We start from the raw sequence: 14,870 nt of genomic DNA on the forward strand, positions 1-14,870 counted from the left end.
CGCATTTTTGCCACGCACTGGCACGCATTGATGCGCGCCAGTGCGTGCCCCTTTGTGGCACGCACTGGTGTTTTTCCCGCACTGTTCACGACCAGTTCACTCCAGTTCGCGCATCGTTCACGCGACGTTCACGCGATGGCACGAATTGGCACGCGTAGTTCACGAGAAGTTTACGCGACGTTCACGCGACGTTCACGCGATGGCACGAATTGGCACGCGTAGTTCACGAGAAGTTCACGCGACGTTCACGCGATGGCACGAATTGGCACGCGTAGTTCACGAGAAGTTTACGACACGTTCACGCGAGTTCCCTCATCATTCCGCATCGTTTCCGCATCGTTCACGCCAGTTCACGAATTGGCCACTCCATATAAAAACGTTGCTTCTCCAACCCAAGGACATTCTTGGATTGGCTTCGGAAGAAACAACAATGCTTTCTGTCAGAGACACCATTGCATTGAGGAGAAGAAACGTATCTTTTTCGTTTGTATTTTTTGTTGCCCTTTATTTTTGTTTCAATAAGAAAGCATTTGATTTTCATATAAATAGCAGACATAAAATATGTACAAGTATTAAGAAAGCATTTTATTTTAACATTAAAAGCAGAAAACATGAAAAGTTTTTAGGCTGTTGATTTTAAGGTAATAGAGAAAAAAGTGTGTTGAAATAAGAAATCATTTTATTTTTACATTAAAACAGCAAACAGAAAAAATTTGTTTTGCTCTTCATTTTAAGGTAATAAAGAAGAATAAGTATGTTGATGAAATAAAACTTCATTTTATTTTTACATTCAAACAGCAAACTTAAAAATTTCTTGGGTTTATTTTTCAGTTCATTTTTATTTAAAACAAAAGTTTTGGGTCTTGATTGGTAATAGAGGAAAATAAGTGTGTGCATGAAAGAAGACATCATTCTATTTTTACATTCAAACAGCAAATATAAACAATTATTAGGTTTATATTTTTCTTTCCTTTTCATTATTTTTTTTCGTTTCCTTTTTGTTTCTCTTCATTATAAAGTTATAGAAATAGTTTGAAATAAGACATAATTTTATTTTTACATTCAAACAGCAAATATAAAAATTTATTAGGTTTATTTTTCTTTCCTTTTCATTAATTTTTTCGTTTCCTTTTTGTTTCTCTTCATTATAAAGTTATAAAAATAGTTTGAAATAAGATATAATTTTTTTTTCACATTAAAACAGCAAATATGGAAATGTATTAGGTTTATTTTTCTTTCCTTTTCATTATTTTTTTCGTTTCCTTTTTGTTTCTCTTCATTATAAAGTTATAGAAATAGTTTGAAATAAGATATAATTTTGTTTCACATTAAAACAGCAAATATAAAAATTTATTAGGTTTATTTTTCTTTCCTTTTCATTAATTTTTTCGTTTCCTTTTTGTTTCTCTTCATTATAAAGTTATAGAAATAGTTTGAAATAAGATATCATTTTTTTTTCACATTAAAACAGCAAATACAAAAATTTATTAGATTTATTTTTCTTTCCTTTTCATTAATATTTTCGTTTCCTTTTTGTTTCTCTTCATTATAAAGTTCACGCCACTTCCCGCATCGTTCACTCCAGTTCACGCCAGTTCACGCCAGTTCCCGCACTGTTCACTCCAGTTGGCGCATCGTTCACGGCCATTTAGTGAGTGCCAATGCGTGCCACAAACTTTAAACATTTCAAAGTTTTGGGCCCGCATGGCACGCATTGGTACGCTCTAGCACGCGAGTTCCCGCACTGTTCACGACATTTTCACGGCTCGTTCACGCGAGTTCGCGCATCAATGCGTGCCAGTGCGTGCCACGAATGCGTGCAAGTGTCAGGGGGGCTTTATAATTACATTTCTAATCCTGCCCTGCCATTTAACTGCAGATATATATATATATATATATATATATATATATATATATATATATATATATATATATATATATATATATTTATATATATATATATACATATATATATATATATATATATATATATATATATAAATATATATATATATATATATATATATATATATATATATATATATATATATATATATATATATATATATAACTTTCCCTAGTCTCATTCTAAACCACTCTTCGTCCACCTCCTACCTACCCCGGCTGCTTTTATCAACCCCAGTTTCTCATTCCTGAATTAAAATCTAGCCCAGGCATTTACAATTCTTTACCTGTTTGGAAACATTCCTGTTAACAATCTGTTGGATGGGAGTTCGAGCCTTGATAGCTCAATATTGTCTTATAGCTTGTGCAACCTGATCATCTATACCTCACTCTCCTTGGGGAGGCCAATAGGTCTAACTGCTGACTCATCTGTAGCCATTTCCTGGCCCTCCTTGGTCCTTTTACTTATTCTTATTGAAAATATTATCCTATCCCTTGCCTCTGCCATTCATGACTAACCTTTAAACATTAAACACAGCCTAATCCATGTACAAATATTCTAGCCTTGTCTGCTTGCTTGACACCATAGCCTTATTTCTAAACCACACAAACCTTCATACATCCCCCATTTGAGAGATTTCTTCCACTACCTTGATGTAGACCTACTTATGTACGTCAACCATTCGTGTCTCTCAACACATTATTATTATTATTATTATTATTATTATTATTATTATTATTATTATTATTATTATTATTATTATTAGCTAAGATACAACCCTAATTGGGAAAGCAGGATGCTATAAGCCAAAAGTGCTCCAGCAGCGAAAATAGCCTAGTGATGAAAGTAAATAAGGAAACAGATAAAATAGTATGTTTCAGTAACGCGATTAAGTATATACTGTACCTCATACTTATATGAAATGCAAATAAAAAAGCAATAAATTCTAGAAAACGTATTTGTAAGATTTACACGAATCCCTCCATTGTATCCGTCTAACATAAAAGTCATTCGTATAAGAAAATATTCTCCTCAAACCACATTCAAAGTTTAATAAACATCTCATACGTCTAAAGGACGAATTCGATCTTCCGGGACCTCGGTAACAGCGGAAGCAAATTTGTCATCCAGGCCTTGCTTGTATTTATGCTTCTCTCGTTTGCAAGTTGCTTCTGCAGCGCGCATTCCAAATTGTAGCAGGTTGACCTAGAACAAACCTTTAAGCTTTTAGGGTTGTTGTGGCCTAATTGGTAACGTCACTTCCGGGGGTTCGAGTACCGCTCTGACTCGTTAGTTCTATTAGTGTCTGCAAACTTACCATCCTTGTGAGCTAAGGTTGTGGGGTTTGGGGGAGCCTATATATCTATCTGCTGAGTCATCAGCAGCCACTGCCTGACCCTCCCTGGTCCTAGCTTGGGTGGAGAGGAGGCTTGGGCGCTAATCTTACAATATATGGTTAGTCTCTAGGGCATTGTCCTGATTGCTAGGACAATGTCACTGTCCCTTGCCTCTGCCATTCATGGGCGACCTATTATCACCCTGTTAAGTTTATTTTTTTCTTTTACCTTCGCCAACATCGTTACGGTTATGTTTAGGCGTGTATTTCTTTGTATGTCTGTCTGTGCGTTTGTGATTCGCATAACTCAAAAACTATTTGACCGAATCTCATGAAATTTGGTGAGATGATTTGTCATGATCCAAGGACAATTTGATTAGATTTCGGGAGCGATTGGACCAAACGTCAAGGTTAACGTCACGAAAATTAAAAATAAAATGTTTTTTTGCTTTATCGTGGACAATTTTTATCTGATCTGCCTGAAACTATACTCATTTTTTTCAATGAGGCGCATTTGCACTGACTCTCAGTGATGCCCTTTTAGCACGGAAAAGTTTCATGCTCTCTGATTGGTTAGAATTATCTTTCCCTACCAATCAGCGATCAGGAAACTTTTCCGAGCTAAAAGGGCGCCCCTGCGAGTCGGTGCAAATCTGCCTCACTAAAAATAATTGACCTCACCATAAAGAATTGACTATAGTGCCAAAATGTGCATAATTCAATCGACTATCTTGTGGTATATAACGTCATATAGGCAGATGTATGGGCTCTACTGAGTGCCCGTTATAGTTTATACTTTGGGACTAGTTTGATCAAAGCGATTACCACAAAATAGGCCTACTATTTTAATCTTGTCATTTTCTGAAAACAAAATTCTCTGCACATGCCTAATTTAACTACAGATCCTTTACTCTTTATCAGGATTTAATCTACCTCTCTGTAAGCCCCTTCCTTGAAACAGTTTTAAGATAAGCCTAATGCGTCATCGTGAAATTAGGGTTTGGAAAATTGTAATCTTTTCGTCGTTATCTGATAAAATTCACTGTACAAGTTTAATTACAAAAGTTTGTATCCACTGTTGGTATTTGGTGGTATACTATAGTAAGCAGTATTAAAATTAATATCTATTTCTTGACGTTATTAATGAAATAATTCTAAATCTTGGATTTTGAACATACAATAACAATAACAATAACAATAACAATAATAATAATGATTATTATTATTATTTTCATTATTATTATTATTATTATTATTACCCAAGCTACAACCCTAGTTGGAAAAGCAAGATCCAAGGGATCCAACAGGAAAAATAGCCCGGTAAGGAAAGGAAAAAAATAAACGATATAAAAAGTAATGAAAAAAAAATAAAATCAAACATCTTAAAACAAACACTAACAATATTAAAACAGATAATTAATATGTAAACTATAAAAATACTTACGCCAGACTGTTCAACGTAAAAACATTTGCTACGAGTTTGAACTTTTGAAGTTCTACCGATTCAACCACCCGATTAGGAAGATCATTCCACAACTTGGTCACAGCTGGAAGAAAACTTCTAGAGTACTGTGCAGTATTGAGCCTCATGATGGAAAAGACCTGAAACTCATTGCCAATGAACAAATACACTTTTCTTTTCCAAGATCAGCATCTCACAAAAGAGGACAAGGTTTGCTCGGAGGACAATAAGTGAATATCTAGACGTCTATGAGAATAACCAATGTGATCTGGATAATCATAATTTTTTGCCTCAAACTGGTTTAGGCTACTCAAGAAAATAGTCAGAAGCATCAATCCAATTTATAATACAATGTAGGTTCATCAAGTTGTAGATTTTACAACAACAATTATTATTATTATTATTATTATTATTATTATTATTATTATTATTATTATTATTATTATTATTATTATTATTATTATTATTATTAGCTAAGCTACAATCCTAGTTGGAAAAACGAGATGCTATAAGCCCAACGGCTCCAATAAGGATAAATAGCCCAGTGAGGAAAAGAAATAAGGAAATAAATAAACGATATAAGAAAAAAATTTGCAATGAAATATATATAAAAAAAACTAACGTCAAAACAGATATGTCATAAATAAACTGTAAAAAAGACTTATGTCAGCCTGTTTAACATAAAAACATTTGCTGCAACCTTCAACTTTTGAAGTTCCACCGATTTAACTACCCGATTAGGGAGATCATTCCACAACTTGGTAACAGCTGGAATACAACTTCTCTCTAGAACGAATGTTGATTATTTCCTTCATTCTAAAATACAGCAATGGATTCATGATCAAATTTGTAATACAATAAAAGATGTCTTGAGCATAAATTTATTTTCTCTACTCTAGCAACAACATATGTTTCTATATTCTGAGTAAGATAGTACAGTAGTTACCAGTGTATATCAGATATTGATCTAATATCAATACGGATTTACTGACTTTTCCAATATGTGTTACATCTCAGAGAAGTAACTGGTTCATCTTTCCTCGAGTTTGTGTTGTTGTTGTTGTTGTCGCCTGAAGGTGCCACATCATCTGATACTTTCATCCATCGTATCTCACATTTCATTAAATATTAATGGCTGGATGTCTACGCCAGGAAGTATTGAAGAACTTATTTTTTCTTTATTTTTTTTTTTCGTTTACATTTAAGTTCCATACATTTTCCAAATATATTTAAAAATGTATTTGATCAAAGACAGTGTTGCCATCTAGGATTTTGTTCACGATTTTACAACCTCTGTTGATCAAAATGATTTAGTTGCTTCCGGTGATCAACATGGATTCTGCAGGAAGTTAGGTTGTGTGGATATCTTTAATGCTGCCCGTTATCAACCTCTACTATATGGTGCCTTCAAATTAAATAAAAAGGTAGTAGGTTGGCCAGGCACCAGCCACCCGTTGAGATACTACCGCTAGAGAGTTATGGGGTCCTTTGACTGGCCAGACAGTACTACATTGGATTCTTATCTCTGTTTACGGTTCATTTTCCCTTTGCCTACACACACTGAATAGTCTGGCCTATTCTTTACAGATTCTCCACTGTCCTCATACGCCTAGCAACACAGATTACCGAACAATTCTTCACTCAAGGGGTCAACTACTGCACTGTAATTGTTCAGTGGCCACTTTCCTCTTGGTGAGAGTAGAAGAGAATCTTTCGCTATGTGAAGCAACTCTTTTAGGAGAAGGACACTCCAAAATTAAACCAACCATTGTTCTCTAGTCTTGGGTAGTGCCACAACCTCTGTACCATGGTCTTCCACTGTCTTTAGTTAGAGTTCTCTTGCTTGAGGGTACACTCGAGCACACTCTTCTATCTTATTTCCCTTCCTCTTGTTTTGTTAAGTTTTTTTAGTTATATTGGAGATATTTGTTTTTATTTTGATGTTACTCTCCTTGAAATATTTTATCTTCCTTTTTTTCTTTCATCACTGGGCTATTTTCCCTGCTGGAACCCCTGGGCTTATAGCATCCTGTTTTTCCATTTAGGGTTGTGGCTTAGCAAGTAAAGATAATAATAATGAGAAAATGAATTCTCATCGAATTGCCAGCAGAGAGCGAAAGCTAAAGGGGGGATACCGGGAGATACTCTTTTAACGTAGACACATTTGTTCAAGAAGAGTGATTAAGGTTTAAAGATCATTCATGAATGGCAGAAGCAAGGGACAGTGACATTGCCTTATCAAATAGGATACTGCCCTAGATTATTATTATTATTATTATTATTATTATTATTATTATTATTATTATTATTATTATTATTATTATTATCAAATGCTAAGCTACAACCCTAGTTGGAAAAGAAGGATGCTATAAGCCTAGGGGCCCCAACAGGGATGAAATAAATATTTCCTATTTAAACTATAAAAACTTTAACAGAACAAGAGGAAGAGAAAATAGATATAAAAGTGTGCCCGAGTGTACCCTCAAGCAAGAGAACTCTACTCCAAGACAGTGGAAGACCATGGTACAGAGACTATGGCACTAGCCAAGAATAGATAACAATGGTTTGATTTTGGAGTGTCCTTCTCCTAGAAGAGCTGCTTAGAGACTATGATTAGTCTCTAGGGCCCAAGCTCCCTCTCCACTCAAGCTAGGACCAAGGAGGGACAAGCAATGGCTGCTGATGACTCAGCAGATAGACCTATAGGCTCCCCAAACCCAACTATCTCACATTATATGTGTTTCTTTCTAGTGTGGTAACTGAAATATATCTGATGATGTGAGTTTTGGTTTCCCAGTGAATTCCAATTATCATATAAAAATGGTTATATGGTCTTGGGTAGTGCCATAGCCTCTGTAGCCTACCATACCTTCCACTGTCTTGGGGGTAGAGTTCTCTTGCTTGAGGGTACACTCGGGCACAGTATTCTATCTTGTTTCTCTTCTTGCCTTTTTTAAATAGTTTATATATGAAATATGTATATCAATGTTGTTACTGTTCTTGAAATATTTTATTATTATCTTTATTGTTTCCTTTCCTCACTGGGCTATTTTTCCCTGCTGGAGCCTTAGGGCTTATAGCATCTTGCTTTTCCATCTATGGTTGTAGGTTAGCTTGTTATAATATATACATTATATACAAATATCCTCACAAAAGAAGTTATTGAAATTATAGCAAATAAAATGTATAAGGATAATAACAACTTTAGAAACCTGAGTAAATCTAAATTTATTGAAATATTAAACATTATTGATCAAGATTCATTTTTTAATTTTCAACAAAGAGTATTATAAACAAAAGGATGGACTAGCTATGGGGAATCCTATTTCGGCAACTTTGGCCAATATTTTCTTATGTTTTCACGAGACTGAATGGTTGGAAAATTGTCCTTTACGTTTTAAGCCTGTGTTGTATAGAAGGTATGTGGATAATGTGGATGACACATTTATTATTTTTAAGCAAAAAATTGACGCCATCAAATTGTTTAATTATTCAAATTCTCAACACAGTAATATAAAGAATAAAACGAAGGTAAAATGCCCCTTTTGGACGTACTATAATATATAGTCACGAAAAATTCTGACCTTAAAATTGATATGGAAGTTTATAGGAAGCCCACTTTTACTGGTCTTAGATCTTTTAAGTGAGTGTAATTTAAGATATAAAGTAAACAGTATTAATACTCTTTTTAATAGAGCATATAAGCTTTCATCAAATTACTTTCACTTTCATAAAGAAATTACATTCTTAAAGAAATTCTTGAACAACAATGGTTACCAGGATAATTTATCAAATTACTTTAACTTTCATAAAGAAATTACATTCTTAAAGAAATTCTTGAACAACAATGGTTACCAGGATAATTTATCAAATTACTTTAACTTTCATAAAGAAATTACATTCTTGAAGAAATTCTTGAACAACAATGGTTACCAGGATAATTTATTTTACAAAAAAGTACAAATTTATCTTAACAAAATCAATAATGTTGATAACCAAATTTGTGAAGTAAAAGACATTATATAGTTTCGATTTCCTTACACACACACGTGGGCGTCAAAGTCGTTACTAGTTTTTCTTTGAGAAAAATAAAATGGCCGTTATTTAACATAAATGTAAATATCTTATAACAGAGGAAAAATTTTTATGACGTAATCTATATAATGAAAAAGCATTATTTCACCAAATTGTTACTAAAATATAGACAATACGAAAAAATCTTTCTTTTTAGTTTACGTCAATTCATATGCGACCGTTTTCTTTATTAAATGATTACGTTCATTACTCTCCAATAGGATTTAAAAAGAAGTTACTGTATATTTATTATTCTATTCTATTATACAATTCAATTTATATTTTGAATTTGAATAAAATAACAGGAAAAAAATAAAAATATTTCTTTTTAGTTTATATATCCAGTAATAAACGTTCGTTTTCTTTGAGTTGCTCACATTCATTACTCGCCTATACGATTTAAATATTCTTGGTACTGTATATATTATTTTATTATATTATAAAATTATCATAGATTTTAAATAAGATAAAATAACAGGTTATAAAAAATAAATGTCTCTGTACGATCAAGTTTGACGCCTTGCCAAAAATAATTGAAGGAAACTCGAACGGTCAGCCATTTTCAAATGTGTAAACAAACTTTGTCAAGTAAAATAACAACAATAAACAGTGAAAATACGAGTGTTATAGAAGACCAACCCGTAATTTGACCATCTTGTTTTAACATCTACCACAATTTAAATGTAAGTATGCTGTAAATACTAAGAAATATTACCTAAGAGTCTTATAGGAAAGGGAAATAGTTAATCGCATGGGTAGTTGCTTAGCGTAGCTTCGCCCGTGACTGTGTTTAAATTATTATTCTTAGCTTTAACCCGATGATTTACAGTCCGATATTGTAAGCTATTTATGCATTTTGGTCTTAAGCATTAGGGTAGGATATTTAGGATTAAAATGATAATAACTTACGGTACAGTACATCTCGTTTAATAGATAAAGGCAAAATTAGGCAGTGGAGCCCTGCCCATGCTAGGTGGTAAATATTTACCGTTACACAATATTTCGAATAAAGGATTTAAAGTGTTCCTGTTGTATTTATTGGTATCACGGGAGCCTTTGTAGATAGTTGGGCTAGAGAAGGTTAGTAATTACAATATTGGGGAAATATTTACTGGAGCACAATATTCACTAATGAAGGAATTAATGGGGAGCCTTTGTATATCAGCGGCCAATTCCTCCCGAGTGCGTTAAAATGGACACCAACTAACCTCAACTTACTCCTAACCTAACTTACAAGTCGTGTCTAGCTAACAACCCCCTGCGACCCTCCTTACACTGCCGTATTCTTAGTTGTCACCATACATAAAGGTGGCCGCTGTCATACATACACATCAATAATAGTGTATTTATAGGTACTTTGATGAACTGTTCTGATGCAAATAATTAGGGGAAACCCATACACCCCAAGCACATTTATACGTACGTCTATTTACTTGGCTAGTACAGTGGTAATGTGTCTTGCCCAGCATTTGCATGGCAGCAGATCGATCCCAGCCCGGGACCGTGAGTTTGAGATTTTTACCGTGGAGGCCACTGCTCTGCTTGGGCACCACAGGGGGATTTGGCTTGTCTGGCTGACGTTCGTTAAGCATCTATTCTGATGAAACTGGAATTGAAACTAGATACCTTTAACCTTTTAACCATCAACTGCTAACTGGTTTTGCTCGGCCGTGGCCCTCTTCACTAGCAATTTAACATTAGTTAATAACTTACCCTAGCAAGCGGTACATATTGCTCTGCGTGTTAGCTGTATGAGCAAGTATTTTGGTTTACCAAAAAATGAAAAGACAGTGACCCAACTAACTGCCTACTTGGTAGGCCAATTTTTCTAGTTTTGATCTCTGAACTTTGTGTATGGTCAGAGAAAACTAGTTTTTGCTCAGCCCCAAACATCTCAAGGCTACCATACCCAGGATAAACGAGGCTAAGACAAAATGGTTCAGATTGAAATTAACTTGGTATTATTACAGTTTAAGCATTGGAAGGCTATTGAATATTTTCTTCTTACCATAAGCAACTTTTTTTTTACAAATAAAGTTTGGACAATAAGCCTACCCTGATCACGCAAGTGGTGCACTGAAGGGCTCTCAAAAAGATAGTACAACAACTGTGAGATTAGCTAGCGGGTGTGTGCAGGTTGTAGGGGCCAAAGTATGTGAGGAGGAGTACCCAGTTATGTAAGGTGGGTGTGGCCAAGTTAGGTTCTCAATCATGAGTTCTGACGTGCAATTTTTTCGTCCGACCGTTAAAACTTTATTTTTTATTTCTTTTACAAACGTTGTCTTTATATTTATGTAACCTTTTGAAATGATTAAGACATAGGCATAAATTATGTGCAAAATAGTAATACAATACTGTTCTGACTTTTTCAATATTAAACTTACCCGATAATCATGTAGCTGTCAACTCCGTTGCCCGACAGAATTCTATGGAGGGATACGCCAGCTATCACAATACTAGAAGGGGGTGTACTTACCAGCGCCACCTGTGGCCAGGTACTCAAGTACTTCTTGTTGACACCTCCTCAATTATTCCTCTGTCGTGCTTCTGACAAGACGTTCTGGGATACGCTTATGTTCTTGGAGTATTTTCACGACTTTGGTGAAGTATTTCTCTTTGATTTCGGCTGTCGCTTTACTGGAAACTTCTATTTTAGCTTAGTTAGCTTTTGGAATTAATTTGATTAATTTTGGTGACGAAGAGAGTATGAACTCTCGTTCACCTTTCAATGGCCGACCCTTCCCTTAGACGGAAGTGTTAGTGTCTAAGAGAGTATAGACTCTCTTTCTTAATTTTGCTTAACAAAAGTTATAGATTTATTTTATATCTCTCCGCCTCTTATAGGCCTCTTCGATTAACTTCCTTTTATTATAAACTTATTAAAATTAATTTTTATATTTGTTTATATTCGACCTTCCTAATAGTAGGCGGTCTTTTCTTGGTACCGAAGTTAATTATCGTGAGTCCGTCATTTCGGTTTTACCTGTTAACATATTATGCTATTTTAAGGTCTTTGAAAGAATTTCTTTGATAGTCTCGTACTTTTTCAAAGTTGAACTAACGTTTTGTTTGTCTCGGCAGTTGTTGACGTTCAGAACGTTTCAACTTGCACTCTATCGTTACGATAGAGAAAGAATGTTCACGGTTTCACATTGCAGTAAGAGTAACCGTGTCTAGCGTTTTGTTCATTCTTTCTTAACTTAATGGTTTTGATCCTAATAAGGAACTTTTGGGAAATATTTCAGTTTTTTCCTTTAACAATAATATGTTTTAACGATATATATGATTGGGCTCTTCTCTCAGGTTCTAAGTCAAGAGAGAGAGAGAGAGAGATAGAGACGGAGGGAGAAAGAGGATAAACGTTTCCCTCAAGCCTGCCAGGCGTACGAGTAACGTCGTTATCGTTTTGCTCTTATCCCTAGTCTCTTTAGGGGAAGAAACTAAACGTTTCTAGAGTGATCTAGTGTTTAGTCTCTTTCCAGCCACTGAATTTTCTTTCATTAGATTTTTCTGTTACATTGTAATTCTGTTTTCGCAATTACTAACTTTTGAGAAGGATAGAATTGCGTGTTTCAGGTACAAACCACTTAAAGTTTCGAGTTCAGTGAAATAAGTGCAAACAGAAATCAAAGTGATAAGTGATTGATGTCAGTGTTATGCGTGAGGGTACTTTTGTGCGCGCCAGTCGTCCTCCCAGTCCGGGACCTCTTGCAAGCTCCCAAGCCCAGGGGAGAAGCAATGTCGAAGGGCAAAAGGGTTCGGCAGGCCTTGATCGGCGCACAGAAGTATCCTCGGTGGTTGTGGGCGTGTCTTACCGAGACCGTCACTCCCACCCGCAGACGATTGAGCCCTTATTTTGCTCGTCTGCAGAAGAGATTTAGAGGAGAAAATAAGGCAGAGTAACGCTGGTCTCAGGTCTCTAGACCTCTTAAACGTAAAGTCCAGACCTATGCCAGACGTGCGAAGTAAAGTTCAACAACCCGGATGCAGTCATTGGGTTAGCTCTGACTCTCCTCAGTCATCATTTTGTCGGGCTGAGAGTGCGCCTACACTCCCCCCCGCCTATGCTCGCTCCGCCTGATCGCAGTACCACCTGCCAGGCGTACGATGTTGTGGACTCTACTACAGTCCATGCAGCACAGCTTTCGGACCTGATGCGTGAGTGTCGTGCTGAGAGTGTTGCACCTCCTCCTCCTCCTGCACCGGTGGTGCACCAACCGCCTGCACCCGTTCAGCCTGTGCTGCACCCGCCTGCACCGGTGGTGCACCAACCGGCTGCACCCGTTCAGCCTGTGCTGCACCCGCCTGCACTCGCTGCACCCAGTCGCAGCACCATCTGCCAGGCGTACGATGTTGTGGACTCTACTACAGTCCATGCAAGCACAGCTTTCGGACCTGTTGCGTGAGTATCGGGCTGAGAGTGTTGCACCTCCACCTGCACCCTTTCAGCCTGTGCTCAACCCGCCTGCACTCGCTGCACCCAGTCGCAGCACCATCTGCCAGGCGTACGATGTTGTGGACTCTACTACAGTCCATGCAAGCACAGCTTTCGGACCTGTTGCGTGAATGTCGGGCTGAGAGTGTTGCACCTCCACCTGCACCCGTTCAGCCTGTGCTCAACCCGCCTGCACTCGCTGCACCCAGTCGCAGCACCTTCTGCCAGGCGTACGATGTTGAACCTCTTTCTGTGTTCGCTGTTCCCAGTGTTGTTCAGCCTCAGCCTTCTTTAAGGCAACCTTCGGTTTGGGATCAGGAGGATTACTCCACTCTTCCTCCTCCTCCCCTGGCTGCTCCACCGGTGGTGCAACTCTCGGTGGAAGTACAACCTCTTCCACCTGTGAGTCAGTCTCCTCAGCTGCTGCACCGAGCTCAACCCGTGCACCCTGTTCCTGCACCTCAGACACCTCTGCTTGCGGGAACTTTACCTTGTTCTGCGCAACCTCGGTCTCTTCACGCTCCACTCATTCCACAGGAACAGGAACTTTCTGCACCTTCCACTGTTGTTGTTCCAGCTCGTTCTGACTCTGCTGTTCAGCATACCTTACCTCCATTTTCAAACCATGGCAAAAATATGAATCATGAGTTATGAATGTAAGGTAAACATTATGTTGATTTTTAAACCCCATGCAAGCATGCATAAAGCACTCTAGCACTGGTCATGGAATTTCTAAGAATGTTAAACGCCATGCACACGCTCTGCTTTCCTTACAGCAGGCTCTGCTTACTACATGCTCAGCATTCAGCATGCTCTGCATTCAGCATGCTCTGCATACAACATGCTCTGCATACAGCATGCTCTGCATTCAGCATGCTCTGCATACAACATGCTCTACATACAGCATGCTCTGCATACAGCATACTCTGCATTCATCATGCTCTGCATACCTTACCGCATGCTTCTCAACATATCTTGGGTTGTTGCCAACTCACTAGACTGTCAAGCAGTTTCATAACGTTGCCTTCTAGTCTGCTGCTTTTACACCAGTGAACCCTCACTCAGAGAACTTAGCTTTTCTAGGATAAGGTCCCTGTAGATGAGAAAGTTCTTTTCTCCCTCCTTCTGATATTCCCTTGAGGACTCTGTCATTTGGAGGGAGCCTTTAGCTGCATAACCTCTTATGGACTTTTATTTAAGCATTACATGCTTACAGGGAAGGTAATGGTTCCACTTCAGCCGCTAATCCCGTCTGTTACCACACCTGCTCCCATAGACCTTGAGCTGTGTTGCATGACATGCAGTCCAAGCTTAGTCCTTGTTAGAGGATTTTTTGTTTACGGAGTCAATGTGTCACGGGGAAGACGTTCAACAACCAACAGAAGGGACTTGTTGTGACGCAGTGCGGCAACCTCAGCAACCCGTTAAGGAGTTGTCTGTACGACCCAGATAGTCTAGACAGATTCGGGTTGTCACTGTACTTCCTCGCTTGCCCATGATTGACAGTTTACAGACTGTGCAGCAGTATCATGATCTTGTGTCCGGCTCCGTCAGACGACTGGCTTTTAAGAGCTCCCACAAGTCGTCGCTGTCTGGAGATTTTCAAATGGACTATGGATCTGACCAAGGAACTGGGCCTCCTGGTCAATTTTGAGGA

General features: G+C 37.4%; 1 protein-coding gene across 2 annotated transcripts in view; it reads left to right on the forward strand.

Annotated features, from left to right (window-relative positions):
* Positions 1 to 9,327: 9,327 nt before the first annotated feature.
* LOC137641434 (kinetochore protein NDC80 homolog) overlaps positions 9,328 to 14,870 on the forward strand; it is a 77,420-nt gene continuing 71,877 nt past the window's right edge. The window contains exon 1 of one of the 2 annotated variants that reach the window (XM_068373971.1): positions 9,328 to 9,461. The gene's annotated coding sequence lies outside the window, so the exon portion shown is untranslated. Of the gene's footprint in view, positions 9,462 to 9,592; positions 9,617 to 14,870 lie in introns of those variants that run through there. The other variant, XM_068373972.1, reaches the window with a different exon arrangement.

Source organism: Palaemon carinicauda, chromosome 5 (genome assembly GCF_036898095.1).
Source record: "Palaemon carinicauda isolate YSFRI2023 chromosome 5, ASM3689809v2, whole genome shotgun sequence".
Lineage (NCBI taxonomy): Eukaryota > Metazoa > Arthropoda > Malacostraca > Decapoda > Palaemonidae > Palaemon > Palaemon carinicauda.